Genomic DNA, 10,479 nt, shown 5'->3' on the forward strand with positions numbered 1-10,479 from the left:
TCTGAGTTTGTTCATAATTTCTATTAAAATATGTACTACTGATTTTTAAAATAGAATTCTTCTAAAAAGTTAAATATTAGTGAGTTTCAGTATCAAAATCCAATCTACAATTTAGTAAATCCCAAAAAAAATTTCGGTGCACACACTCCTCAAAGTAAGATGCCTTTTCTACTGAGCCTGTATATGGTCAGATATAACATCTGGAATGAAAATTTAGTAGAATATCATTGTCCATGGGCCAGATTGTAAAGTTATTTATCTCCACTAAGGTCATGCCAACTTCTGAGATCAATAAGAAAACATTTATTTGGAATTAACATTGGGATGCCTCTCAGGTATCAGATGAAGGAAAATGTTCTTTTTAACAACATCAGTTTTACGCCACAGACTTAATAGAATTTCAATCTATCTATTAACATCAAATCAATCTTTTTTAAAGTAATATTTAATATAATCAATAGAAACCACAAAAAACCAACTCTTTAGATAATTGTATTGATATACTAGAAAGTAGATAAAATCCACCCAGTTAATCTTATAGACAAAATAATTTCCAAAATATTTTCCATTGAATCAACATAAGTGTTACAAACCATTATGTCTGCATTTTAATGATCTAATTATCTACCCCCAAAAGATCTCTCACCTTCCCAGAGGAATATTCCTAGTATGAGATAATATAGATTTATCATCTTTGACTGTGCTCCACATAGGAACATTGCCTTTATTCTTAAAATGATACTGTTGGTTCTCAAAAGTCATGTTCTAACTCACAGCAAGTTAGCTGTCATCTTGGGAAAAGATTGAAGCTATCCTAGCTCATACGATCTCATATACCTACTACTGTGATCATCTAAATATATTCAGCTCAGTCACTTTGATTTTAAGAAAACAGACCTGTTCCTTCAAAATCAGAAGTTCTTTGTACCAAGCAAAAACTCACAACTTATGCCCATGTGGCAAAATCCTCTAAACATTTGACAATCTATGAAATAAGCTACAGTGCACACTCTCCATTGCTGATTTTCTACTTTTATCCTAGTTATTGTTAGCAACTTTGCATTTTTATACTCTTTACACTTTACTTCACTAAAAAGATAGTTCACATGTTTTCCTTTTAGAGAAGCTGAAACTCTGCCTTCCTCATCCAGTAGATAAACTTAGCTTGATTAATAGGCTTTGAAGATAGGCAGTCAAAAGGGTCCTCCCTGCTGACATCCTTTAGTTTGTGTTCTCTATAAATCTTCTCTGTTCCTATTTGCCATCTTGTGTTTCATTCAGATTGTGATTCCCCAGTTATATCTCTTTTTCCACTTTGTGAGTGCCACCACAGTTGAAAAAGAATAACATTATAAGACATGTATCAATTAATTTTTGATTTGAAGTTTTGATTAAGATCTTACACAAGAAGAATAGATCCATAAATGAAGAGACAATTGTCAAATCAACAGGCACATTTTCAGAAAATCAGAGAAATATAAGATCAGAGAGCTGACATAAGATAATAGAGAGAGCAAGAGAACATCTTGAATTCCTTAACTGCAACATCTTTAACCATACAAATGATATTAGAATATGAAATGTATTAAGGCTAATGAGCTCACCAGAATATTTATTATTCTGAAAAATCTTCACACTGAACAAGATGTTATTGTAAATCTGGAAAAGCAGAGAGGTTGAGATATCAGAAGAAAAACAGAGAAAGATACTTAACACAGATAGCAAATATCAGAATGAAAAGATCAGAGTTAAAACTTTTAGATACATAAAAAACCATCATTTCGTTGGCTGCAAACAGGGAAATTTGAAAAAGCTTATGAAATTAAAAATGGCAATTGAAACAAGGTTGATTAATATTACAAACATCTTGCAATATTAGTGAACTTAGACTTGATGATGAAGCAAAGGAAATAAATAATTTGTTTTCTTGGGCTGGTAAGTTAATAAAGATGAATAACAAGCTGAAGATGTAAAAGTAAGTTAATGCTAAAGAGAATTAATCCACTTAGGCAAAATCATAAATGATAAAAAATATTCTTAGGTTACAGAACATCAGAAAAGTTAAAATAATTATTTTTCCAGAACTACTGTAGAGCTGTGAACCTGGACATTGAGAAAAGGCAAGATTAAAAAATGCAGACTTCTTCAAATTACAAATTTGGAAATGGTGACTATGAAAACCAAGGACTAAAAGATCCACCAAGAAATCAGATCTAGACTAGATAAAAGCTAACTGCTTCCCTGAAGCAATAATCAGCAAGAAGAAATTCACACGGTGGGCATGTGATCAAAGCAGTTGATGGATAAGAAAATAATTAGTATGTGTGGAAAAACTAGTGGAAGAAGAAGAAGAAGCCGAGGAAGAAGGCGGGGCTTAGCAGTGAGAAGACGGAGTTTCAGGCCATTCCTGAAATTCCCCTATTCCGGAGGAATTGGATGGGTCGTTTTCAATCCTAGCTGTCCCGAAGAGACAGTGAAGGTTTGGGGAGATCCAGTGACCTCAGAGACGTTCGCAGGTCTCGGGGGGGGGGGGGGGGCTCGGAACTCAACCCCTTTTGCCAACCCTTCTGGATTAGCTGTATGCTAACCGAAACTGCAGGTAGCCCCTAAGAATGGTAGAAGTGATTTCAACTGGTAAGCTGATTTTATTACTCAAAGAGAGACGGTCTGCACTAAAATCTAAGCTAATTGAAACCAAAGAACAGAAGAATCTAGCGGTGAATTGGTTTTTTTTTAATGGATTTATGGCCGGTGGTTACCCTATTTCTTAAATGCTTCAAGGAATTCTTCAACATTCCCCTCTGACTCTTTCTAAGTGGGTTGTAAAACTAATCTACTACAAATTGGCTTTTTACGATCTGACACTTTTATTGCTTGGCTGTGTTGGTCTAAGATCAGATAAGATCGCACAGCTCCCAGCGTGTTTTTACTCGCAAATATTTTAGAGCCTCTAACTGCGTCACAACATGGCGTCGAATTATATTTCCAAAGGCTCGTTTCAAATACTTTTTTCTGCATTTCAAAAGTTGTTGGATTCATATCAAAGATTTGAAAAAAAAATTGGATTATTTGACATTAAAATATGAAGAAAAAGGTGAGAACGTTGAATGTTTGAATGTTCCTGAAATACAAATGAAAAATGTGAGAAATGACGTCTGGTTTATCTCGGAGGAAGAAAGAAATGCAATGCTGGAAAGGGGGGCAGCTATACAGAAGATTCATTTTAAGAGGATTCATTTTAAGTAGGAGAAATGATAAGTATTAAAGAATCTACACTTTATGAAACATCATTGGCAGATTTTTTAATTCCACCCTTGAGAATTAAAGTCAATCTGAAAAGTTTAACAAGCCTGGGACAACATTATTATCTCATCAGAGACATCCTGAGCAAAAAGGTGCGAAGGTATCCCTGTTTGGACTTGCTTATAAAAACATTTGGTAAATCTATTCAACGAATGGCAATAGGATTGAGAAGGTTTTGTTATTGGAGAGACACAGGCTGATAGATGGAAGAATACAATTTAAAATTAGCTAAATCTAATTATTTTATTTGTAATAGATATAGCTGAATAATAATTGATATTGATAATAATGTATATAATGTGGAGTTGATATGATAAATAATAATTGGATATGAGAAGGGAAGGTTAGAAATATTTTTGGACCAAGGTGGCGCAGTGGTTAAATGCAGCACTGCAGGCTACTGCTAGATCAGCAGGTCAGCGGTTCAAATCTCACCGGCTCAGGGTTGACTCAGCCTTCCATCCTTCCGAGGTGGGTAAAATGAGGACCCAGATTGTTGGGGGCAATATGCTGACTCTCTGTAAACCGCTTAGAGAGGCCTGAAAGGCCTATGAAGCGGTATATAAGTCTACTGCTATTGCTATTGCTATATACAAAGGTTATTAATCACAATAATTGTCACTATTAAAAAATAAAATAATATATATATAGTTAAATGTTAACTAATAGGGGGAAAATGTTACGATATACGATATAATTACTTAAAGAAGGGAGAATGATAATACACTACATTGCATGGAAGATGGAATTCTTGGTATTAAATATTATGGATGTTCAGCTAATACAGGATATGAGGATTTGATGTTAACAGAGGATTTTACAAATAAGTAAATGAAATGTCAGCATGTGGTTATGGATTAAATCCTTGGCATAGTTAAGGTTGAAGGATGTTTAAATAACTGTAGTCAACTAAAAGTGGAGGTATGATGATGTCAATATGGTAAACATTTGAGTTAAGATATTTGAATTAATATGAATTAATGGAAGAGATGCACCAAAACATGTTGTAACCAGCTGATATACTTTTTTTTATAATATATACCTGTGTTCTTTTTTTGTTTTTTGTTTGTTTTTGTTTTGTTTTGTTTTTTCTTCCCTGCCTTGTCTTTTGTTCTTTTTGTCTTTTTTTTATTTTTTTCTTTTCCCACTGGTGTGGGCAGATTAAGATTAAGATTATTATTATTAATAATATTTTTAAATAATAATTACAGTCAAATGAAAATGGATATATGATGATGGTGATATGTATGAATATTTGAGTTAAAATGCTCGAGTTAACATGAGTTATGTTTGTTGACTGTGGAGGAGATGCACGAAAGTTTATTTGTGACTGACTGATACACTTTCTATAGCATGTAAAGAAAGATGTTGTACTTGTTTTAAATTAAAAATTAAAAAAAATTTAATAAAAAAAAGAAAAGAAGAAGAAGCCAACAGAAGCTGTGGCTTCTCTATGTAAACCACCCAAAGTCACTGAGAGTAAGCTGGACAGTTATATAAACTTTCATAAACAAACAAACAAACAAACAAACAAAGTCACTTGCCTATACAACTGACTTTATAATAATTTTATACATACATATATATGTTTTTGTAGATTTTCATGGGTGTTGGTATGCTGGTCCTGTTGCATTTGGGTCTTTCCTCATGTAAGATTGAGATTGTCTTGGCAACGTTTCGGAGAGGTCTCACTCACCATCTTCAGGCTGGGTTTTGGGCTTAAATCCTCTGACCACGCTTTAAGCCCAAAACTCAGCCTGAAGATGGCGAGTGAGACCTCGATGAAATGTTGCCAAAACAATCTCAATCTTACATGGGAAAAGACCTGAATACAACAAGACCAGCATACATATTTATTTATCAGCACAAATACAACACAAAATGTAACAAAGGCAACAGTAAAAATATTGGGTTTCTGTCTGGATGGTCTCTTATGACGATCCGATGGACAGAGAATGGAAGCAGTGAACTTCCTCCCATATTTGGGCATACCAGGGGTTGTGACTTTAAACATATATATATATACCCAGTAAGGGAATGGCTAGCTGATGAGAGCGAAATAGCTTGAAATAGATCTATACTAGTCTCCCTTTATTTATTTATCAGCACAAATACAACATCTATCTATCTATCTATCTATCTATCTATCTATCTCTCTCTCTCTCTCTCTCTCTCTCTCTCTCTCTCTCTCTCTCTCTCTCTCTCTATATATATATATATATATATATATATATATATATATATATATATATATATATATATATATATATATCTCTATCTCTATCTCTATCTCTATCTCTATCTCTATCTCTATCTCTATCTCTATCTCTATCTCTATCTCTATCTCTATCTCTATCTCTATCTCTATATCTATATCTATATCTATATCTATATCTATCTATCTATAGATATAGATATAGATATAGATATAGATATAGATATAGATATAGATATAGATATAGATATAGATATAGATATAGATATAGATATAGATATAGATATAGATATAGATATAGATATAGATATAGATATAGATATAGATATAGATATAGATAGATATAGTGTCACAACCCCTGGTATGCCCCAATCATGGGAGGAAGCTAACTGCTTCCATTATCTGTCAATCGGCTCGTCACAAGAGTCCATCACGACAGAAACCCAATATTTTCACTGTTGCCTTTTGTACATTTGTGTTGTATTTTTGCTGATAAATAAATAAAGGGAGACTAGTATAGATCTATTTCAAGCTATTTAGCTCTCATCAGCTAGCCATACCGTTACTGGAATTCGAACCTGTGCTATATTACATCTTAGGCAGATGTCTTAGCCATTAAGCGACAGGCTCTCCTACTTATCCCAGTAAGGGTATGGTTAGCTGATGAGAGCTAAATAGCTTGAAATAGATCTATACTAGTCTCCTTTTATTTATTTATCAGCAAAAATACAACAAAAATGAACAAAAGGCAACAGTGAAAATATTGGGTTTCTGTCATGATGGACTCTTGTGACGAGCCGATTGACAGATAATGGAAGCAGTTAGCTTCCTCCCATGATTGGGGCATACCAGGGGTTGTGACACTAAATATATACCTTCCTCCCTGGCTTCAGCTGATAAGGAGGAGAGCCTGTGGCTTAATGGCTAAGATGTCTGCCTAAGATGTAATATAGCACAGGTTCGAATCCCAGTAAGGGTATGGCTAGCTGATGAGAGCTAAATAGCTTGAAATAGATCTATACTAGTCTCCCTTTATTTATTTATCAGCAAAAATACAACATATATATATATATATATATATATATATATATATATATATATATATATATATATATATATATATATATATATATATATATATATATATATATATATATATATATATATATATATATATATATATATATATATATATATATATATATATATATATTTACACACACACATTTAGCAGGAGACTAGAAGACCTTCAAGGTCCCTTCCAGCTCTATTCTGATTGAAATAAATAAATAAATAAATGTCTTTGGAAAAGCTGTTACTCAGGTTAAGATGATGAGTATTTGGTCGTCTAGTCAAAATAAATTATAGATAGTCTTCAATTTACAACCATTTGTTCAATGCCCATTTGAAGTTACGGTGATGCAGAAAAAGTCATTGACAACCAATCCTCCCTCTTACAACTTAGCCCTTAGATCGTAATCAAAGTTTGAGTGCTTCGCAATCAGCATATATTTATGAAGGATGTGGCATCCTGAGATCATGTGATTGTCATTTACATCAATCACAGGGGTCTTCCCCAGTCAATAGGGGACTCTAGATTCACTTAGTGACTCCTGCAAAAAAGGTTGTAAAACTCAGGCACGACTCACAACCATCACATTACTTAGCAATGTAAGTTCCAGTCCCAATTGTGGTCGCAAGTCAAGGGCTACAGGTAAACCTGATTCAGTGACAATTAATCATTGGAAACCAGATCTGGGAAACTCTCTTTACATTGTCTGTGCTTATCCAGAAAAGAGAACAGCAAAGCTTCAGGCATCCCTGGCTCAACCTCTTGCATATATGGTCACTAATGATGGTAGCAATGATAGAGGTGTGATCTCTGAAAGAGAAATGCTGAAAACCAATTCAGAGAAAAATATTAAACCCCACACAGGATATACATAAAAGCTAGAAAAAAATACTAGGTATTACTTGAATGAATGTTAAAGGAGATAAAAACGTCCTTCTCACTTAGCGGTACTACTACAGATGAGTCAGAATTTAAAAGAAAAGAACCTTGATAGTACTTGGTTTTTCTAGGATACTGTTTGTAGCTTTGAATAGTTCACATCTGACTAAAACCTGCTTGCTTGAGATAATAGACAAACTAATTCTATATTACCTTGGAGATGTACTCATTTCTGATTAAAGACTTAAGTCAGTGCTATAGTAAAATAGTGCTTCACTTGATTTGTTTAGCATCTGTTTTGCAAACTGATTGAGTTAGTAAGAAAGCTTTCAAAACAATGCATAAAAAAGCCCTTCCATACTTCATGGAATACCAACAATCTCCTTCTTACAACTGCTTACTTCTCTGTGACATTCAAACTTAAATGAAATGTGACACTTTTAAAACAGAATCTCAAAAGTTGGCAAAGCATGGAAATGCCACATATGCACAGAAAACTAGATTAAAGAGTTTAGCATTTGAGACGTTTTTACTTAGTGTTAAAACTCAGTTGAATTAACTATTCCTTTGGGTTTCTGTTTTCTTCAAAATATTCTTTAAGATTCATTTCTTTCAAAATTGGCCTTTTAACTTTTGCAAACTGAACAAGATTAAATAAATTGATTAAAGCCTCTCTAGTGTCATGATACTGATTGGCTTGGCTATACTTACATTGATTGTTTTAAACTACAGTTCTCAGAGGACTGCACTAGTTCAAATGACATATTAAAGAAGACTTTTTATAATTAGATGTAGTCCTAAAGAATTTACCACATGGTAGGCCAGAGGTATAGAGAGAATACATAAATAAAATACAATGATAGCCTATGTGAATAAGGAAAAATAATTGTTTTAATCATAGTTCCACAATTATTTTTTTTAGTGTTTTATAACTTAAAATATACAAAAAGAAAAAAGAAAAAAGGAAGAATAAATTAAAAAAAAGAATATGTTCACCCAGACACAAAAAACACTCTTAATTAAAATAGTACAACCATGGAAAGGCCCCAGACAAATGTCTCAATGTCCTTTCTTTTCATTATTTATATATACAATATTTGGAAGATGATACCCAATCCTTATTAATCCTCCTCTGATGTCCGCTACATTGAGAAAGAATAATTTATTAAATTAAATTCATCTCAAGTTATATATATATACACACACACATACAAATGCTACAGGATACAATACCTATTCTATCTGCTTTTCTTTAAAACATACATTAGCTGTGTTCAAAGGGTAGGACAAGAAACAATGAGTGGAAACTAATCAAGGAAAGAAGCAACCTAGAACTAAGGAGAAGTTTCCTGACAGTTAGAACAATTAATCAGTGGAACAGCTTACCTTCAGAAGTTGTGAATGCCCCACACTGGAAGTCTTTAAGAAGATGTTGGACAGCCATTTGTCTGAAACAGTATAGGATTTCCTGCCTAGGCAGGGGGTTGGATTAGAAGACCTCCAAGGTCCCTTCCAACTCTGTTATTGTATTGTATTGTATTATAATACTCACATTTCAAATTTTTCACATTTCAAATCAACTTTAGATTAAAAGGCATTGTTATCCTAGTGTTTTTACAGGAGTCATGGTACAAGATTTTAAAGGGCCTAATTTCCTAATACAAAGTATTTAAAGACCTAATTCCCACAATGGAAGAATGGATGATAAAGGTGATGGAGTTGGCAGAAATGCCAAAGTTGTTTTAGCATTTAGGGGTGTCAAACTCACGGCCTGTGGGCCAGATGTGTCATATGCTGGCCATGCCCACCCCTGGTTTAGCAAAGGCGGGAAAGTTGCGATATATCATGTGATGACAACATGTCATCGCAAGTTTCACATCCCTGATCTAAAGTGAAGAACCTATCCAGTTTTGTTTCTATTTGGAAACCACTTCTGAACTTTTTGCTTAAAACTGAGCAAAAATCAAACTTCAATTTTAGACTCTGATTAGAATTTGTTGTTAAAGAAATGACTTGAAATGTTTAGAAATATAAAGCAAAAGCTTGAGATTGAAATTTGTTCAAATTCTACTGCACTGAAAAAATATCAGTCACTACTTTTTTCTTTATATTTGTACCCTTTTTTCTTCTTTTCCCTTTCTTACTTTTGTTTCTTTCTGTATTTTTTGAACTTTTTTATTTTATTCAGAAAATTAAGGTAAAATATAAACTCCAAAAAAAGGAAAAAAGAAATTTTACAAAAGCAAAACAAAGATAGACAAACCATTACAAAAGTTAAAAACAGAAGTGCATTAAAAAGACAAAGGACAAAAGCTCATACGCATATATTATCCCCCTCAGTTGAATACTGATAGATACATTGGAACATTATTACTCCCTCCCCCTTGTGAAGCAGCCCAAAATTTATAAACTTCTACCTCTATTTGCAAGCAATTTGATCTGTCTGCTATATATAAAGGCAAAGTAGTTAACACATGAACCAACAGCAAAGTTAAACTTCAAAACCCTCTGTTAACAATTTATTATTGTGTTTAACTTGTAGAAAATCTACAATGCCTTCTTTATGGATCTACCACAAATCACTACAATCATTATCTCTGATCCATCCAGGATCAAATATCCTTGATTGGTTCTTAATAATAAAACTTCTTAAGATTTTGGTTGAAAACTTTTCCAACAATTGTGTCTTATTCCTCAAAATCATAAATAACTGTTGCCAATCCATTTTTCCAAAAAGGTCCAGTCCAAATTGTTTTCCAGTTAGATATTCTGCTCCGGAGCTCCCGACCTCGCAGGCGCCACTGCAGGGCAAAGGCCTTCAGGCCAGGGCAGCAGATGGGCAGGAGGGAAGCCCTGATTTGTCCTCTTCCCTGAAGTCAACAGCAGGAGGTTGGGCCATTTATGGGGGTCTTTGTGTCAAGGATCCCATGAGAACACCCCCCCATTCCCCTGGCTGAGCTCTCAGCTCTTTTTCTCACACCTTTCCTAGTCTGCCCACCTCCCATCTCAG

Source organism: Thamnophis sirtalis, unplaced genomic scaffold (assembly GCF_051295495.1).
Source record: "Thamnophis sirtalis isolate CommonGarterSnake01/CBP01778 unplaced genomic scaffold, rThaSir2_p1.2 scaffold_2, whole genome shotgun sequence".
NCBI lineage: Eukaryota > Metazoa > Chordata > Lepidosauria > Squamata > Natricidae > Thamnophis > Thamnophis sirtalis.